We start from the raw sequence: 20,597 nt of genomic DNA on the forward strand, positions 1-20,597 counted from the left end.
CATTTAAACAGGTCTGCCTATTTAGCTGACACCCCATGTGTGTGTTTACACCTAGAACCTACATAAAAACGATGATTCCCTTCAAGTGAGGAGGGAAGCTGAGGCAGCATGATCTTGGTTTTCCAAACGATGTCCTTCTGGTCTGAGGCAGCAATGACATGTGCTCATCTGAAAGCAAATTAATCAGAGCAGCCACAGTCTGCAGGAAGCATATCCTCTCCGTCCTTTAGGCGTTTTCTCTCCTCTGTGGGCCATGGCAGGGGGAATGCACGAGCCACTGCAGTCAAAATCCTTAGTCTTGGAACTGTTGTTTTCCTCTAAGCCACTACCTCTTGGGACACAGAGAACTCAAAATTAAAAAAAAAAACAAAACAAAAAAACAACAAAACCAAACAAACAAACAAAAAAACCCACAAAAAAACCAAAAACCCACAAACAAAACCCCCAAGATGAACATGACACGCAATCCTTAGTGATGGCTTCAGTCACTCATTACATAGGTTTCCCTACTGATATCTTTTCCTTTCATATCCTATACCCCCAGGGCCTCTTCTTCTTCCCCTTTCTGTCCCACCTGAACACTGCCTTAGCCTCCAGCTTGTGTTTGGAGTGGAAGAAGGAGGAACAGAAGTGAAATATCACCACTCTGCAAGATTTCCCCTTCCTCTCTCAGGCCCACATCACTGCCCCAGAGCAGTGTGCCCCTTCCCCCTGCCCCCAGCTTTGCTGCTCACCACAAGGGAAGGGCGAAAGCACTCTCCATCCCTCCCATTTGACACTCAAGTTCATTACAGAAGTACGTAACACCATTTGAGGAGCGTTGGTTTAAATAAACTGATTTCAACTGATAAAGCAGCATGTACTTTCTATTGCTGCACTCCAGCTGAAGGACTGGCAGCTAACAGCTCATGGCAAGAACTTATCAGCATGCTGATAACTGCAAGCACACTTACTGTGGCTGCCCTTATACCAGAACAGGCTTCCGAGAAGCATGGAAGTGTTGCATAGCAGAAGCAAATTGTACACAGTGCCTATGTAAGAGCTTTCTCGTCTAGAAGACAAAAGTCATCAGAGAGGACAAGGATTCCCAAATCCTGCTGCATTTCGGAAAACCGTCATTGCACTAGGGCAAGGCAATGGGAGGATGCAATCACCTGCCTTCATGCAGCTCCCTACCATACTGAAGCACAGATGCAAAGCTCTTTTGGGTGACCCTTCCATACTTCTGAGAGGAGCAGCATTTGTAACAGATACAGGATAGATACAATATGCCATGTTTAAGAGACATTTAGCAGCAGTACAGGGTAACCAAAACTTCTGGTGCCACATACACCCAGCCTGCTGCCTGACCTTCATATGTAAATTTAATGAACAAATCTGTATCTTATTAATATGCAAGACTTCCTTTGGTCTTGCCATAAATCTTCTGTTATTCTTATAGTCTACATTCTTATCAATATACAAGGAATACTGAAACAAGTAATGCTTCAGATGTAAAATCCTTTTGAGATGGGATTTCCTAGGGTATTGATTTATTCACCCCTTACACTTAGCAGTAAGAAGTTTTTATTTGCAAGGACTAGAAGTTACTTTTCATTTAAGACTCCACTTCAACTGCTATTTTAATTGGAAATTGCTGCCATCCGTTAGGATTGGGCTATAGCTAAGCCCACCTAGTATGCAGCTTCTTATAATTGGACATAAGTTAAAAATGCTGGTAAGTCTCCCCACGCTATTGTATTTGTTACAATGTTCTGTTTTGACAGATTCAACATCCTGACAGTTCTGTAACTTGCTTTAGACAAAAGGCACCTAATGCTTTGTAAAAGCGGGACTCACTCCCTCAGAAGAGGCTGTATTAATCACAAACTACTTAAACAGCAATAGCAAATTGAAAACCAAAAAAAGCAACTGTCACACCACACAAACAGCATACCCTGATTTTTACTTCTGTTTTTGCAATGCTTCTGCATTTCAGCTTCAAAAAAGCACTCTCACTGCCCCAAATAACATCTCCTAAATTTCATCCAGCTGAATATTCATATTTCACATAAACCTATGTCTTACTGAGGTTCAAATCACTAAGGACTCTCAGAATGACAGGCAACCTAATTAAGAGGAGAGGCAGGAAGAAGAATAAATACAACCCTGAAGTTTACCAAGCAGTTTTACACACTCTCAAGCTTGGAAAGGGGTTGTGTTTATGTTCCTGAAGGCTGCGCTAAATAAAACATCTCCAGATTCTCAGAGACTGACAGATCTGGAAAGAAATTGTCAAAATTAACACTGGCAGAACAACAGAGAGATGTGAAGTTAAAATATTTACCATCTACTATGAAACTGAGCATAACTCCAGTATTCCTTTGTGTGGTAAATAATTTGGGTTTCAATATATTCCCTCCAGATCCATCTCAGCTTAGTAATTTTAGTAGCTATCACCATACAAACCACTGGAAATGGATGTTTCAGTATTTAAGATGAAAGATCCTCGGTTCATAAACACTGCAGAGGTTGGTGAGCATGAAAGAACTTACTAATGAGCCCAGAAAACTCCAGAAATAAAGATATTTAAGTTCTACTTCCAGTCCCCAAAGACTTAATATGAACAGCTGCAGCCAAAATATTTAAACTCCTGGATCAGTAAAGTTAGACAATGAGAACTACCTAACTAAATAACAGACCCACATTCTGCAATTACTTTGAAGGAATATGCAGGAGCTCAGAGCCTAAAGCAGAGGTGGGGTTTTTAGAGTGTGTGCAGGGGAGAGGTCAGAGAACCAATATTATTGTACAAAGCAGTTCTGCAGAAAGCGTGTGCTGGGTGAGGGGAGCATTGGTGGCAAACGTGAACACTTAGCCCTTTGTACTCAGCAGCTTCATATGTAAAATGAAATATTTGCCTAAAATGCAAAAGGATTTCAAGCACAAAGACAAGCTGTCCCAAAAACAGGTGTTTCTTGGGTTTTATATGAACCACAAAAGCAGAGTGGATGCAATTATAATTAATACAGTAGACGCAAAGACCATCAACAGAGAGATGCCCAAAGAAGGCTGAAGACCTCCTACAGCCTAAAGCAGAGAAGCATCAACATAAAGGGTCTACACCATAAAGTTCTGGGATAGTAGATATACTTTATAAGTATTACACAGAAAACAAGAAATCCCCCTCTCTAACATGACCCCTACTACACCAATAGTACTACCATCTGCTTTCTAGAGGCGACAATTAATGCCAAAAAGCCATCCTGCCACAATCCCTCTTCCCTGGATCACATACCAAAGAAGTTTATGAGCAATTTTCAAGCCAGCTGAGGCCTACAACATCCTGAGCATGGACAACTGCCACATGCCCACTTGCCCCACCTTGACACTGCTGCCCCTCTGCCCTCCAAGCTTCTGCTGGAGAGACCAACTTAGATCTTGCCAAGACTAACTCAGCACCTCTCATATTAAGCCCACCAGGACTGAAGAAACACAGACCCCTCCAGGCTCTGCCCTAGGCACACACAACATGTAAAGCACAACAGGCAGAGCAGATAGCAGGCAAAAAATTAAAAAAGGCAAGAGCCAAACACAAGACCCATCTGAAAAAAACATTAGCAGAAAGTTGGTATTTTGCCAAGTCAGTATTTTGTTAAAGAATAAATGGAGATGCATGTCAGGAGTACTATTAAATGAAAAAAAAGTCTAGATTCAAGGCAGGAAGAGATCAGGCACAGAAAAAATAGGAACTCATGTCATCCTTTCCCAGGCCGTTCAGCCACAGTGCTCCTGAGTAGAAGAGAAGAAAATCACAGCTCCCCTTGCCCAGGGAAGATGAGTCCGTCTGATTTTATCACCTAACTGTAGCAGAAGTTAATATATGAATCTGACACAGGGAAGGCTGGGTCTCAAATGTAAGGTGCTATTTAAGCCACATGGCTTGGGTCTCACTCTCCCCAGCACTCCCTACTGACTGACTTCAGAGACCCCATCACCATTCTGGTTCCCGAGAGCACCACTGGACACCAACCTTCCCAAAGCAGGAAGCAGGGCACCTGCCACAGAGAAGGCAGCTGCCTAAAAATTACATACTGCAGCATCTGAAAATTAACAGAGCCATAAGAAAGCAAAAACGTCAGTCAATTTTGTATGTTTTGGCTATTACTCTGCTTTCAAGCTTCATTACTCAAACATCAGTACCACTTTGCTTCTTACTATCATTCTCATCTTTAAAACCAGGATTGAGAAAATTATCTTCCAGGCAGGTCATCTGAGAGTTTGAGTTTTCACACCCCTCACTTGTGCTAAAAGCCACGTAATGAACTCCAGCGCAAAACAGTGCATTTCCCTGGCCCAGACTGAGAATAATTTTTATTCAGCGATTTATTTTACATTCACACTTCTTCCTTAGTCCAGTTCCTTGTGCAACTCTACAAATTGCTCAACCAGGAAGGGATCTCCTGAAGCCGACAGTCCCCTGAACCCGGGCAGTAAGCCTTGCTGGGCTTTTGCTACTGCTCACCACTTTCCAAAAGAAATCTGATTCACTGCCCACAGGCCCTGAAGATCAAACCATATGAAAAATAATCAAGGGAAAGGAGAACCACAGCAAAGCTCGGGAGGCCTGCAGCCCGGAACGCAAGGCACCACTGGATTATCTGCAAGACAGTCGGCAGGGAAACAACGACAAAAAGTTTTCCCTCCCTCACGACCGCACTCCTGCTCGCAGGAGCCGGCATTCGGCGGGCGGGAGCTCACCGGCCGCGGGTGACACCTCACGCTCGCGTCGGGGACCCCAAATGCGGCTCAGAAGCGGTCCCTGCGGCCGGGGACAGGGCACAAGCCGCGAAGGACCCCGGGGCCGGCGGCCGGTGCGAGGCGGGGCCCCGAGGCCCGCTCTCGCCCGCCCTGCGGCGGTTCCGCGGTACCAGCCGGGCCCCCAGCAGCTACACGACGCGACCACGGAAGCCCTCGGCGGCAAGCGTACCCCTCCCTTACGCCCGCTCCAGCCCGGCTCCGCGGCGGGCAGCGCAGAGGTCAGCGCGGCGGAGGCTCCCAGGCGGCGTCCCGCCGCCACAGGCCCCGCCGGCGGCAGGAGCGGGCTGGGCGCGGGCAGCGCCGCCGCGGGAGGGCCTGGGCCACCCTACCTGCGCCGAAGGGCCCGGCGGGCATGTCGGGGCAGGGCCGGCCGCTCCGCCCTCAGGCCGCCGGCTCCATGGTGCCCGCGGCGGCCGAGGCGACACAGGGGAGATGCCACTCCGCACTGCACTTGCCCCGCTCCGCTCCGCTCCGCTCGGCCCCACTCCGCCGCGGCCACTTCCGGCAGCGCCACAAAGCGCACGGCGGGCAGCTGGGCCCCGCGGCGCACCTGCGCATGCGCATGGCCACGCTGCAGCATAGCTCACCACCCGGCTGCGCGGCCCCCTCTGCCGGCGGCGCCGAATAAGTCGCGGGGGAAGGCTGCGCGCGTGCGCGGGTCGCCCGCGGCCGCGCCCGTCGCCGCCGCCGTGCTCTTCTTAAAGGGGCCGCGCGCGCCTTGCCTGCCCTATCCAGCCCTGCCCGTGGAGCTGCAGCCCCCGGCGCCACGGGCCGGCCCGCGGCTCCTCGCTGCTCTCAGCTCCGGGGAGGCCTTTGTCTTTTCCCCGCTCCTCTCTGAGCGCTGCCGCCCCTGAGCTCAGGGCAGGGCCCCGCGAGGGCTCACCGTGACTCCACGTAGGGCCGGGGGCAGCAGCCTCGGCGTGGCAGCAGGGCCTGTCCGCCCCCGGGCTTCCCCCCCCCCCCCCCCCGGGGCGTTAGGAGCTGCTGCCGTCCGCAGGGGATAGAGCCGGGCCTCATCCAGCTGAGGCCTCGCAGGCGCCGTGCCCCTCCTGGCAGCCGGCGCCTCTTCCGACCGCTGAGGGGGCCGAGGGGTCTCTGGGGTGCGATGGCGTCCGGGCTGGCCCTCACCCTCTCCTCAGGTACCGCTGCCGGCTGACACCCCCAGCAGCTGCAGCCGGGGCCAGCCGTAGCTGGGGGAGGTAACGCCGAGCAGCACCAGCTCCCCCCTTGCCGCGGGCCGCGTCTCTCCCTGCCAGCGCTGCTCCCCCCTTGCCGCGGGCTGCGTCTCTCCCTGCCAGCTGGCTTTATTCCGTTCTGCTCTCATTTGCTGCCGCCCCGGTCCCTTAGTACTGATGGAGGTTCTCTGCAGGCTCTGAAAGTACTGAGCCACGGCGTTAGGAGTTACCTCTATCCAAACACAGCCGGGGAAAAGGCAGCGTGGGGCACGCTGGAGGGAGCAGTGCCCGTGCCCCACAGCCAGGCATCAGTTTGTGTGAGATGGCAACCGAGACCGCTGAGGGAGGGTGCGAGGGTCCTGGAAGCCCCCTCAACGGGCCAGAGGGCAGCAGCATGGCTGTTTCAGCATCACAACTTGCAGCAGTTGGTGAACAGCACGGTGCAGCTAGCTGTATACCCCCACGGAGGGCACATCATGTTCACCTCGTCTGCAATATTCTCTGGTCTCTGCAAAATGCTTCGGCGGGTGCGCGGCTGGGGAGGTCGGGCCACTCTTGCAGATCCCTCCCTCATCGGCTGCTTCGCAGGGGCCGGGGCTCCTTCTGTAGCATTTGCCTGCGCTGCTCCTTGTTCAGTGCAGCAGGAAAATGTTAGCCCGAAGAAACAGCAGCCTGCAAAGATATTTTTAACCCCTTCTATTGCCATCCATTGAAGGAACACCATGTATCACAGGGCAAACTGTACCCCCGTCCTGCAGCAAGACCTCTGTCCTTCTACACACCCTGCGCGCAGGAGGCTGCTGATAGCAAGGGGCAAGAGTTTTGCAGTAAAGATTTGCTCAGTGCTTTCACAGTAAATCTGTTTTTCCCTTGAGGGGAGAGGGGGGCCTTTGCAGGAACAACACTTCATAGTACCATGAATCTCTGGTGCCTAATAAAAAAAAGTAGTGCTCTGGAGAGGTGTTAGTGAGGCTGCTGGGGTGGTATGTGCAGCAAGGACTGAGAAGGCTGAGTGGAAAGGGAGTTCGGTGCACAAGCAGAGGCTCAGAGAGCCAACAACCACACGTGCAGAGACATTATGCAACTAAAACCATGCAGACCTGGCTCACAGATCCCCCGTCCCCCCAAACCACAGTCTGCTTGCTGAGCCCATCTTCCTCTCAGCCCCTTGCCTGCTATATCAGAGGTGCAAACACTCCTTCCAGTCTCCTACATTAAGCTTGACAGTGGCAGAGGAAGGGAACTTGGCGTTTATCTGCAGCAGCCCGTGACAAGCCACCTTTCTGCTCTTTTCCTTTGCACTCTCTACATGTGGTTTTCAAAACCACTGAGAATGGCCTCAGGGCTGCCTGCTGCTGCCTGTGCGCTGCCACCCCAGTTCAGTGCAGTTTGCCCTGCTTGGATTCTTGGTGTCTTATCACAGGGTTCATGCACCTTACCATTGTCATGTTACCTGTATTTACGTATAAAAAAGTTAAGATTGCTGTCCCCCTTCCCTGTCCACAGCAGGACTGCTCCTGGAGCATGCTGGAAGATCCCCATCTCCAGCACCCGCATTGATCCTGATGGGACACTGCTGGGCATTGAGGGGCTGGTGACCCACGCAAGTGCTGACCCGAGGGGCGTGGGCCGGGCTGTGCGTACCGCAGGGGAAGCTCCATCTGTCAGACCTGCGCTGGGGTGCACGCACCTCCTGGCTACAGGATGGGCTTCGCCAGCTAATTGCACCAAAGCCTGTAGGCAGCTCCCACTCGGCACCTGGCGATGACACCACTGGCCTGTCCTTGTCTTTATCTTGAAGTGAAGGAGTGTGTTTTCATTAAACAGCCTTTTGCTCAACTGCAGAAATGAGGAATGGAGTTGTTTACTTTGGGGAAAACCATATAAAACCCTAAAGACCACAATGCCAGTGAACCTCTCCCTCCCCTGCACTCTGTGCCATGCCCTGGCTGGAGGTCCATGAGATGCTGCATGACTTGGAGTTCCCAGCATCCAAAGGGATGTAAGATTATACCTTTTCTTCTTTCTCCTGTTATCTCTAGGTCTTTTAATTTAAAGGTATTTTTAATCAATACCTTACAGAACCCAAGTACCTTTCTTGCTGGGATCCCTAACAAGCAGCAGCCACTGCACTTTATATTCGGTGTTGGTGGCAGGATCGTGGCCAGGAATGCCTTTCTGGAAAAAGGGCAGTGGGGAAAAGAGTGCTGGTGTACCCAGCTGGCCCCACAGGCAGCCACGGGTAGCTGTTGTATGGCTTTTGGCCTGGCTGACCCCCCCCAGGGAGCTGGGAGAAGGAGTTATCCGTGTCTCCTACTCCTACTGAAATATTCCCTTGTCTCCAAAAAGAAGGGGCAGGGAAAGGAAAGGCTCAGCCGGAGTCGCATTGTGTGCAGTGGTTATGGGTGTGCTTGCAGCAGACGTGGGAGTGTTTCCATCTCACACAAAGGCAAGTGCAGGCGCAGCAGTGCAGGGGCCCCCACGGCAGCGGGCAGCAGGGCCGGGGGGTGGTGGTGCATGGAGTCTCCTGCGAGCGGAGCTGTTGAGGCCCTAGCCGCTTGCCACGGGAGTGGTCGATGGGATGAGCACCTCTGGGACTTGGGTGCTGAGGAGCGGGCAGAGGCTTTGGAGCATGAGTAGGGCAGCAGCCTTGCTGCCCAGCTGTCAGTGATTAACAAAACAAAGGGGTCCCCGGGGGCAGCCCAACACACCCCTGTTTTCAGACAAACTGATCTGCAAAATTTGGCAGGAGCACTGGTAGAAAGGCTGCTGCATGCCTGGGACCTTGGGGCTGGCAGCGTCCATTCAAACCCTCAACAACTTGCTCGGGAGCCACCTCCCCAAACCTGCCACTTGCCCAGTGGCTGCGGGGACCCTGTCCCTCACCCTGGGATCAGGGCAACAAAGTAGTGCTTTGGAAAAACACAGGTGAGGCTTGCCAGGACGTAGGGGAACTTGCCACACAGCAAGGTGGATATCCATGCAGTTTGGTAACCCCCCTCAGGGAACCTTTCCCCCATGGCGTGAAAAAACAGGTATTAGTGGCTGCCCCATTTGCTCTGAGGGCACCTCTAGCCCAGCAGTGTGGCAGCTGCCTGGCTGAGGGGAAGGGAAGAAGCCACAGGTCATTGCAGGTGCAAAAGCAGCAGAGGATGGTGACTTAGGAGGAGACATTGCTGGCATTAGCGCAGGCAGGGATGCACAGGCAGCAGGTGGATGGCAAACCAATGCCTGACTTGTGGGGCTTGTATAAATAAGCAAACGGGAAGGGGCAAAGGAGGGGTGCTGGGGCACAGGTCCTGCCTCCTCTGACCGGTGTGTGTGCATGTCCCCCACCCCACTGGAAGCAAGAATAGGGGACAGACAGCCCTGGGCCTGGGGGCCATCACCCCTTTGCTCTACCTGTAACCACCAGGGCTGGCAGAATGAGTGCTGGGTATGGATCTTATAAATGCCAGGGCCGAGTTAACTGTAATTGACAGAAATCCATGTTGTTACCCCAAGAATCAACTGATGAATATTAACACTGGGGAGCCAGGGGAGGGGGGGGGGGGGCCATCTCAAGAAACTTTTCAAACCTTTGCAACTAGAAAATTCCACCGTTTACTGATCAAGCGTGGATTACCAGATTCCTGAATATATCACAGCTGGGGATTTCTTAGTAGCATAGACTTTTAGTACTGCTGGGGGAAAATGTCCCTTTGGGATCTGATCAGTCTGGGCCCAGGCACTCATCGCACTGAGGTTCGCTCCCTGCAAAGCCTGCAGCCTCAGAGCAGCACGCTCAATTCCTCATAGCCCTGTCTGCGTCCTGGTGTGGGACCGTGTCGCAAATCCCGATTTAGGATCCTGCTGACTACACCAATTTGTCATGGATGAGTGATTTAGATCACGTAAGGAATCATCGTCAAAGGTATTGGCAAAAGTGATTTTAATATGATGTTGTAAAAGTGCGACTTAACAAGGTTTGATGGCAAGGTTCACTCTATTACTTACTACATGAAAGAAACATACAAAGGAAAATTGAGTTAGAATCAAACTAGAATGATTACACAGAGATCAGAGATGGAAGAGAGTAAGGGAGACCCTCCCATTGAGTCATGACGTTCAGGGTGGACCCCCCTGCTTTCTAAACTCTTGATGGAGCTTAGGTGCGGCTAGGTCCAATCTTAGGCTCAGACTTGGTCAATGGTTTATGTCTAATGGAATTAATACAAAGGATAAGGAAAACCTCCCATTGAGTCACAAGGTTCAGAGTGGACCCCCTTGCTTTCTCAACATCTTCTCAGAGAGGACTCTAGGTGCAGCTGGATCCAGACTTAGTCCCAGTCTTGGACAATGGTTTATGTCTAATGGAATTAGTTACATGGATTTCATTAGTATTCATTCAGCATGCTATCAGTCACTTACCAAGGATCTGTTGCAAATAAGGAGTCTCTCCGCGTTGGGTAAGGAAGGATCTCTTAGTCTCAGGCATGGAATCTCAAACCTTGAGAGGTGTCCCTGCTCAAGGGGAGAGTCTCCTGGCATGCAGTCCAGTTGCAATTCAGGGAGAACTTAAATTGGGCTCAGGCAACAATCTGTCATTGGTAAAAGGTCTCGCTACCTCAAGGAGCAACCCTGAGAGGCGTTCCAGCTCAAGGGGAGATCACCACCATGCAGCCACACTGCCTAGCAGGGAGAGCTCAAAGAAGGCTCACTTAGGCTGTCATATTTATGGGATAAAGTGGTTGGTTCATAGCCAAATTGCATACAATGGGAAAGGTATGCACAAGACTCCTTGTACCCACAACTGTCTTTGTTCCTTGATAAATGCGTCTTGGAAAAACCACCCACTATTCATCTGTTAATCACATGATCGGTGATCCAAGCTCATATGTACCAATACTCACTGTGTCACTCTGTTCCTTCATGGGTTTCCTAGGGGATTTATTGGCCCAGCTACGGCTCAGGCCTTTACCTCCTTTGGAGTCTGTACCAAACTACTGCAAGTTTGGTTAAGCGGGTTCGAGTGCATCCATCACAGACCGTCAGCCAGCGGGTGTGAGCACCACCTGGGGCTGCGGCTGCTCTGGTAATGTCACCCTGCTGGGGCTAGCACCCAGCTTGGTGCCACCAATTTGATGAATGCTTCCTTCAGCATCCCTGGTGCCGGGCAGTCACAAGCTGTGGTGGGATGACCTCACAGATGGGGAGAAAATAGAAGGAAAGAGAGCACTCATGGACTGAGGTGAAGACAGTTTCAATAGGTGAAGCAAAAGCTGTGCATACAAGCAAAGCAAAGAAGGGATTTTTTCACTACTTCCCATCAGCCAGCGGATGTTCGGCCACTTCCTGGAAAGCAGGGACCAGCACGCGTAACGAGTCCTGGGGAAGGTGAACACCATAACCACACATGTCCCCTTGTACCCTGATGGCATTAGGGTGTGCTCTTGACCTGTGTACCCCATAGCCCTATAAGCCATGGATCCAATGTGCTGGGCCATTGAATCCACACAGTGCAGTAAATCTGGTCGTTCCTTTCACCCACTGAGCCAGAGTCAGGGACCCTCTATTGCTGGTTGGTGTATTCACTGTTGGACTCCTGTGGTTTCAAACTAGAAATCCCTTCACCAAGATCTGGAGGAGAAGTGGTCTCAGCCCTTCTTCTGCATCCGTAACAATGATGTCATCGATGTACTGCAGAGGCTCAGGGGCGTCACCCTGTTCCAGTGCAGTCTGGAGAAGTCCATGACAAATGGTAGGACTGTGCTTCCAGCCCTGGGAGTCAATTCCAGGTGTATTGGACAGCCCTTCACATGAAAACAAACTGTGGCCTGCACTCTGCTGCCACAGGGACTGAGAAAAACGCATCGGCAACATCAGTTGTAGCATACTACTTGGCTGGCTTGGACTCCAGTTCATACTGGAGCTCTAGCACATCTGGTACAGCAACACTTGGTGGTGGCGTGACTTTGTTCAGGGCACGATAGTCCACTGCTAGCCACCACACTCAGTCAGACTTTCACACTGGCCATATGGGACTATTAAAGGGTGAGCGAGTCTTGCTGATCACTCCTTAGCTCTCCAATTGATGAATCAGCTCATGGATGGGAACCAGGGAGTCTCGGCTGGTGCAATATTGCCACCAGTCCACCATCATGGTAGCAATTGGCACCTGCTGTTCTTCAACCCGCAGCAACCCACAATGGAGGCATCCTCCAAGAGGCCAGGCAAGGTAGACGGCTGTCGAATCTTCTCTGCATCCATGGCAGCTACACCAAAGGCCCACCAGTACCCTTTCGGGTCCTTGAAGTACCCTCCCCTGAGGTAGTCTGTGCTGAGGGTACATGGGGCTTCCAGGCCAGTCACCAGAGCTTGCTTTTGCCACTTGTCCCCTGTTAAGTTCACTTCAGCCTCCAATACAGACAACTGTTGGGCTCCCCCCGTCCTTTCCTTCAGCTTTTATTGCTGAGCATGACATCATATAGTAGGAAATACCCCTTTGGTCAGTTTGGGTCAGCTGTCCCAGCTGTGTCCTCTCCCAACCGCCTGCCTATCCCCAGTCTCCCAGCTGTTGACGTGGAAAACCCATGCCTGCAGAAACTGTGGCACATAGGCCAGGAGCATTGACTTCATCTTGGAAGAACAAGCAGACACCCCTCACCATGTCCCTCAACATATGTAGTATGTTGTTGTGGGAACATATTTAGCTAACGGTCACAAGAGCATTCCAGAAGCCTTTAGAAGGCCTTGAACAGAATAAACAAGAAGACAAAAATAAGAAAGATACCAATTAGAAAAACACAGGTGCACATTCCACGATAAAGAGAACTTGGCACAAACAACCTCAATTCGGCAGTTTATCTTGACCAATTAGACTGAGACAAGTCTCGCATGTTTTAGTTAGTATAACCAATTATGTCTTATGTTTATGTGCGTGTACAGTGTTGATATAACCAATCATTAAGTGTAACTAGACGCGTGGACAGTGTGTGAATAATGTGTGTAACCAATAGTAAAATAGCTAAACACATGTACGGATGTAATCAATGTATAAAATGATGTCTGATGCTCTAGTAAAGTGGGCTTCACTTGATCACATTGGTCTGTGTGTGATGTCCTGTGCCTCCGCAGTATGTCAAATAATTTATTATTTGTTTTATCTCATGCAGAACCACTGTGTGGAGCCTCACCCAGGTTTCACAGACGGCTTTCACTCGCTGTGTGCTGTGTACCAGCAAATGCAAAGTGCTGGATGCCCCTGCCCTCCAGCCACTCCAAAGCTCCTCCGTGGCTGCTGGACCACAGAGGACTGCTTGGTGGAGTTTGCATCATCATCAAGTTGTGGGGCACGCAACTAGGAATGGAGCTCGATGGCTCGCAAGGGCGCAGGGCAATAATCTCAGGCTGCACCAAGTGGGAAAGGGGGTAATTGGTGATTGAACCGTTCATAGAAAAAACTTTGATTTTGGATGATAACCAAGCACAAGTATATATTAAGCACAGCTGAACTTCGGAAATGATAGCTCTAAATTTCTTTTGTGTGGACCACACATTTTATAACACACCCACCAGGTACATTGGAATCTAGTCCATGTTAACTGCTTCCTTTCCCAGGTGAGGGCAAATATATACTAAGATCCCAGATGCACCAGAATATGACAAAAGTTGCACACAAATCAATTGCCGTAAAACACTTTGCATTAGCCGGCATCATAGTTATAATTGTTGAAGGATCAGGAACTACTGGATGCGGTACAGTTACCAATTTATTCATTGCTCATAAGTCTTGAACAAATCTATAAACTGTTTTTCCATCCAGGCCTAGTTTAGGTTTTTTAACTGGCAAGAGAGGAGTATGACAGGGATACTGACAAGGAATTAAAGTCCCTTTTTGCAGAGAATCTTCAATTATTGGTCTTATACCTTCCCTTGCTTCCTGAGATAATGGGTATTGTTTTAAGGAGGGAGGTTTGCCTCCCTTCATTTCTATCTGTAGTGGATCAGCTGACTTTAATAACCCAGCTTGAGGTCCATCTTCTCCTTAGGGCACACTGCTCATGTCCCTTCTCACAATTGCCATCTGGCCATCTAGGCTCAGCAGTGAACCTTTCCATCACATGTACCTCAACAGCTTTATACAATAAGGTCACAATTATCACCAGCTGGGATGGTTGACTTTGTGTTGTTCCTATAGACCACACTGGTTTTTGTAGTACATCTCCAGTTCATGAGTGTCAAGATAATGTTAGTGTGAGAGCGGTTGGTAATTGTGCATATCACAAGTGACCCATCCTATGTCATGCAGTCTTTACGTGGAGCCCCTAACACGGACCCTCCTTGGACTAGGAACAGGTGGTTTCCTTAACAGCACTCTGGGGTCCACAAGAAATTTAGAAGATAACATACAATCATTTATAGAAACTGAACAGCAATGTGATGTAGAAGAGGAAGGTTCTGTTGTTGATGTAGATGTGTACAACGTGATGTTGTAGAAGTACAAGTGTTACACCAGAGTCAACACCTCTTCCTTGCCACAAGGCAAGTAGCTGGTGCTGCTGCCCAATGGTGGGACACTTTTTGTGGGTTTAGCTCCAACACCCATTCTGTTGTACACCTGTTCTCGCACCCAACAATTTTTTCACTTGTTGCTACTCTTGTATTGCTAATCGTAGTAATGACTTTGTATATAAGGATCTTTCTAGTAGCCAAAAAGCGTACTGATGTGAACTGCAAATTATAGTATCCTTAGGAAAGGTCAGCCAAATGTGGATCAAGGGGTGGAGTGTAGTGATCCTAACCAGAAGACCATTGTATCAAGGAGTCAGTGATCCACATAATGGCTGACCTGTGTAGGAGCAGACCTGCGCTGGGCTGGATGCACCTCCTGGCCGCAGGATGGGCTTCGCCAGCTAATTGCACCAGAGAAGCCTGTAGGCAGCTCCCACTCGGCACCTGGCAATGACACCACTGGCCTGTCCTTGTCTTTATCTTGAAGTGAAGCAGTGTGTTTTCATTAAACAGCCTTTTGCTCAACTGCAGAAATGAGGAATGGAGTTGTTTACTTTGGGGAAAACCCTATAAAACCCTAAAGATCACAATGGCAGGGGCATCAGGCTGTCTCTGCTAGCCTCTTTTTCCTTCTCATGTTCCCTCCAGTAAAGGTATTTTAATCGATTGCTCACAGAGCCAGACCACCCTTCTTCCAGGGGCCGTACCAAGCACCTGCACCAGGGCAGTGAGCAGAAGCCCAGGGCGGGTGGTAGATGGTGACGGCCATGCAGGCTGCAGGGTGGCAGGCTCCATCATGGCAGTTACATGATCTGCTATAGGGAGAGATATTTCTATATACAAACCTATCTCTACATATGCAAAGCTGTACAAATATGTATAAATATATTATACAGATACACTTTGACTTTTTTTTATTTGCAGAACCTAAATATATATAAAAGTGTATCCATGAAAAGGTTGTTTAATAAGATGTGAACTTAATAATTAAAGTTTAACTGCAAATAAAAAGAAAATGAAACAAGAAGAAAAGGCAAGCTCAGGGACCATGGTTTGCAGGTCTGCTAGGCAGTCCCTACCCCATGGGGTGCAAACAATGCCAGGGCTCAGGGTCAGGCCTGTGGGCTGCCCGAGAGGCACCCACCCAATGCCAGCTGTGCAAAGGAGAGACCAAGCCTGTGTCCAGCCAGGAGGCTCCCATGCATGGCTCCAACCCAGCTGGGTGACCAGCCGCTGTAACTGGGGCAGCCTTTGGTGTTTGTGCTGTGCAAAATACAGGCATGTCACCACAGAAATAGAAAGCCAGAAATAAACACCAAATTCCCAGAAGCATGTGTGGGGACAATAACCCCAAAGGATTCCGGGAAAAGACCACATGTGCTGGGAGAAAAGAGGGCTGGGCCAGGGGATTAGAAACAGAAAACTGGAGTCGGTATCAGGTGGGGGTTCCCTTTGCCCACAGCTGTCAGTTGAGCTTAAAACCACTTGTAATCACTGTTTTGCAGTACCAGCTTGTGCTAGCTGTGTTCCCTTATCCTTTGGCCAATCAGGATTTTATGGTGTGCTTTCAAAACACAAGCCTGGCTGACCAGGTAGAAGACAGCAGCGCTCAGCAAACAGTCTTCATTCATGTTTGGAACCACAGCTCTCAAAGAAAGGACAACATCAGAGAAAGGCCACTGGCATTCAAAGAACAAAAAGAAAAGGCTTGTTTTACATTTAAGGCCTTTTTGCATGCTAGAGAATGTCATCTGTCCACTAATTGGGCTATTAACTCCGAGAAGCCCTATTGTGGTTTACATTGCATGCAGCACTAACTGGGACAAGATATTACTTAAACTCAACAGAGAATGGGGAAGTAAAAATGCAGTTTTCAACTCTTTCTCTGAAAAGGTCCTTTCAAAATTCATGGCTTATTTTCAAATCTCATCGGAGGCGGTTTGGTCTGGAGTCACTGGTTTCACCCATCCAGTGACTCGGTACCGAGAGCTGCAGGCGGAGGGCCATCACCACTTGCACCCATCTCAGCCCCCTCGTGCTTCTCCCCAGCAGCACAGCCAGGGCACTCCGGGTGCTACCACCCATCGCCCTTGTGAAGCAGGCAGTGAGCACAGCTGCCAGGGAGCAGCAGCCCAGCCAGGAAAAGGGGATGGGGCTCAGCCCTAGCCTCGCCGCTCCTCAGCCAGGCACTCTGCTCTATCTCCTGGCACCCAGATGGATCCATGCCCTCACTTGTTGGGGACCTCCAGCCTCTCTGCTTCACCAGTGAAGCACTTTGCCCTCTGTAAAACCATCATGACTCATCACTATTTTACCATATTTTTTCCATATTTCTATCAATTACAGTTTTTGGTATAGCTTCCATACATTTGCCTGATAGAGACACTAAACTCAATGGTCTGCAGTTCCCCGACTCCCTTTTAAAAAGTGGAATCGCTTTTGCCAAGTCCCATTCCTCTCACATCAAGGGCATTTTGTTTTATGGTTACATAAGCAGGTAGGTGACTAATTTCTTGTTTAGTCTACAACACAGGAGCAAGCATGATCTAGTGCTAGCAATTTCTTCTTATGAACAATTTGTCTTAAGATTTCTTCTACTTACTTCAGCTTGCAACAGATTTTCTGGCTGACTTATTCCCCATAAAGAAAAATCTCAGCCAGGGAATAGCCTGAAGCTGTTCTGTAGTAAACAGCAATGCAAAGGCCTCACTCAGCTGGCTTCTTGAAAACCATTCAAATTTTCTCTCGGTGTGAACCTCTGTGCATTTGGATAGTGGACAGAGATGGGGGTCACCTTGACCTTGGGCCTCTTGGAGAAGTTTATCATCACGCTTGTGTCCAGCTGTTCCTCCCAGGGTCTGCCTCTCCCCCTGCCCACTCCTGGCACCCAGCTGGGCAGAAAGCCTGGGACCATCATCCCACCCTGCATGCCCAGAAAGCAACCTCTGCCCACAACTGTCTGCTTCAGAGTCAGCTCCGAACCCTGTGAGGAACAGGACTGCTTCTGCCCAGCTTGATTAGGCACTAGATTTGTCACTGTCATGGTTTAACCCCAGCTGGCAATTAAGCACCACGCAGCTGCTCACTCACTTCCCTCCACAGTGGGATGGGGGAGAGAATCGGGGAAAAAAAGTAAAACTCATGTGTTGAGATAAAGACAGTTTAATAGGACAGGAAAGGAAGGGAAAATATTAATAATAGAATATGCAAAACAAGTGATGCACAATAAAATTGCTCACCACCCACTGACTGATGCCCAGCCAATCACTGAGCCACAGTGCCCCCCCAGGCCAACTCCCCCCACTTTATATACTGGGCATGATGTCACATGGTATAGAATATCCCTTTGGCTGTCTGGGTCGGCTGTCCTGGCTATGACCCCTCCCAACTTCTTATGCACCCCCAGCCTCCGCTGCCAGGGCAGTATGAGAAGCTGAGAAGTCCTTGACTTAGTATAAACACTACCTAGCAACAACTAAAACATTAGTGTGTTATCAACATTATTCTTATCCTAAATCCAAAACACAGCACTGCACCAGCTACTAGGAAGAAAATTAACTTTGTTCCAGCCAAAACCAGGACAAGGAAGTGTTGTGCTGTGACCGAGCAACACACTGATGTCTGAGCTTCAGGAACTCAAATATAAGCTAGAGCTCTGTTTTATAAGCATTTCATCAGTTCCTCATTACACCACACCATTCATTTTCTTATAGGCTGTCTTCTGGCATTCATGTTTGTCGTGGTTTAACCCCAGCCAGCAACTAAGCACCACGCAGCCGCTCACTCACTCCCCCCCCACCCAGTGGGATGGGGGAGAAAATCGGGAAAAAAGAAGGAAAACCCACGGGTTGAGATAAGAACAGTTTAATAGAACAGAAAAGAAGAAACGAATAATGATAATGATAACACTAATAAAATGACAACAGCAATAATGAAAGGATTGGAATGTACAAATGATGCGCAGTGCAATTGCTCACCACCTGCTGATCGACACCCAGCTAGCCCCAGAGTGGCGATCCCCCGCCCTCACTCCCCCCAGTTTATACACAGTCCAATACAATGGACATGTAGTGATGATGTGGAAAGTGTTTTTCAATGTGCCAATGAAGTAAGAGGAAAGCTCCTTTCCACTCATCCACTTTCAGGAAAGCCCCAGAAAGACACAAGTGAATCATTGGCTGTGATACAAAGAAACGAGGTTTACGGCGTGACATGGTATGGAATACCCTGTTGGCCAGTTTGGGTCAGGTGCCCTGGCTGTGTCCTGTGCCAACTTCTTGTGCCCCTCCAGCTTTCTCGCTGGCTGGGCATGAGAAGCTGAAAAATCCTTGACATTAGTCTAAACACTACTAGCAACAACTGAAAACATCAGTGTTATCAACATTCTTCACATACTGAACTCAAAACATAGCACCATACCAGCTACTAGGAAGACACTTAACTCTATCCCAGCTGAAACTAGGACAATGTTTTAATTTGCTAATTATTTTTATACACATTGAGCGTATTTCCAATCCAAAGCTCCAGCCCAAACTACGCAGTCTCCAGGACCATGCATTCAGTTAATTCTATATCCATATTACATCAGTTCACTATATATCATACATATAATGCATATAAGTAATATATCATTAATATATCTTATATATAACATACCTATAATCATAACCATTCATTTAGGTACATATACATATATATATGTATAGCTTTAATCTGGATATTTTGCCTACTTCCTCAGCCTGCTCTTCTGCACCGAGACAATACCCCAGGTGTCTTGTGAAGATTTTCTTCCATCCTTTATTGTAACCCTAGTGTTGCTGTCCCAGTTAGAGCTTTTTCAGAATAAAAATGTGAAAAAAATACTTTCCATCAGTTACATTCTCACATTTCCCATTACTTCCACTGCACACCTCTAATACATAGCTTTATTTTCAGGCATGCTTAGCATTCATTGCTTTATTTTCCATTAATACTTACTGGGAAGTGAACACAGAGAAAGTAAATACTAAACATTTACTGAAGAAAAGGCATGGTTTTATAAAAGAAAAATGAATCTGATGCGGTCTCTTTTCTGGGCTGGAAGATAAGGAGCCACCCCTATTTGCACACCAAGAGCCAGCACTGCCAGCTGCTGTGCCCAGTGCAGGGCACAGCTCGGGCAGAAACAGGAGTTCGTGCTGAAAATGAGTAGAAGAGTCTTTCATGTTCAGTGGAGCTGCTGAGCAGGTATACGGTCCTTTCATGCCTGGTCTGTGCCCCTCAACCACAAACCACCTAGCCCACAGAAGGCAGCCTTCTGCCTTGAGAAAACAGAGCAGCCAACCTCAGTGTTACCCTTTTTTGCACAGTAAGCTGCGCTGCCCCACTTAGACTTCTCAGGAAGTGGCCAATACAATGGACATGTAGTGATGATGTGGAAAGTGTTTTTCAATGTGCCAATGAAGTAAGAGGAAAGCTCCTTTCCACTCATCCACTTTCAGGAAAGCCCCAGAAAGACACAAGTGAATCATTGGCTGTGATACAAAGAAACGAGGTTTACGGACAGCAACTTTGCAACCCTGCCCTGAGAGCATTGCGTTGCAGTGCTCTGTTGCAGTGCTCTGTCTTACAGGGAAGGAGCAGCCTTTTGCAGTTCTTTGAGCAGCCAGCTTGAGTTAAGGGCTCCTTTTGATGCCAGCACAACACAGTGAGCTTACCAGACTCCAGCAGTCCACTGCTTCGGAAACACATGCCCTTACATCAGGTCCTCTTGCACAACTTACCTAACAGTCTTGCCATTTTCCATGTACCTCTGGCCTCACAGTGTAGCACAATTCTTCATTCCCCATCTGTGACTGAAGATGAGCAATCATGACTTTTGTACCCTGGGAAGATGCTTGAAAAGTCCAGCCAGCAGGAGAGACCCATCCCAGAGAGGCAGAGCTGTAGGCTGTTCCTGCAGGAGAGCAGGCTCCAGTTGCTGCTGCTGGGACAGCTCTGCCCTCTGGACCCAGACAGCTTTTCTCTCTGCATAAAACTGGAAAGACATGGGAAATCACATGGGCCCAGTAGATTTGAATGAACCTGATTAGGCATGTGTATGTATAGATGCCATATAACTATGTTTGTAGCCCACTGTTCCCCTGACTA

At 49.1% G+C, this 20,597-nt stretch overlaps 1 protein-coding gene and 1 long non-coding RNA gene across 6 annotated transcripts in view; one reads left to right on the top strand and one right to left on the bottom strand.

The window, feature by feature from the left end:
• RALGAPB (Ral GTPase activating protein non-catalytic subunit beta) overlaps positions 1-5,326 on the bottom strand; it is a 65,078-nt gene extending 59,752 nt beyond the window's left edge. For 2 of the 5 annotated variants that reach the window (XM_030008842.2, XM_030008841.2), the window contains exon 1: positions 5,130-5,325. The gene's annotated coding sequence lies outside the window, so the exon portion shown is untranslated. Of the gene's footprint in view, positions 1-5,129 lie in introns of all 5 variants that reach the window. The other 3 variants (XM_030008844.2, XM_030008843.2, XM_041122226.1) reach the window with 2 other exon arrangements.
• Positions 5,327-5,553: 227 nt separating this feature from the next.
• Positions 5,554-7,823, top strand: LOC115339825. The gene is made up of 2 exons (XR_003922845.2): positions 5,554-5,939; positions 7,482-7,823. It is a non-coding gene; the product is annotated as an uncharacterized LOC115339825 (long non-coding RNA).
• The last annotated feature ends 12,774 nt before the right edge of the window (positions 7,824-20,597 follow it).

Source organism: Aquila chrysaetos, chromosome 3, assembly GCF_900496995.4.
Source record: "Aquila chrysaetos chrysaetos chromosome 3, bAquChr1.4, whole genome shotgun sequence".
Taxonomy (NCBI): Eukaryota; Metazoa; Chordata; class Aves; order Accipitriformes; family Accipitridae; genus Aquila; species Aquila chrysaetos.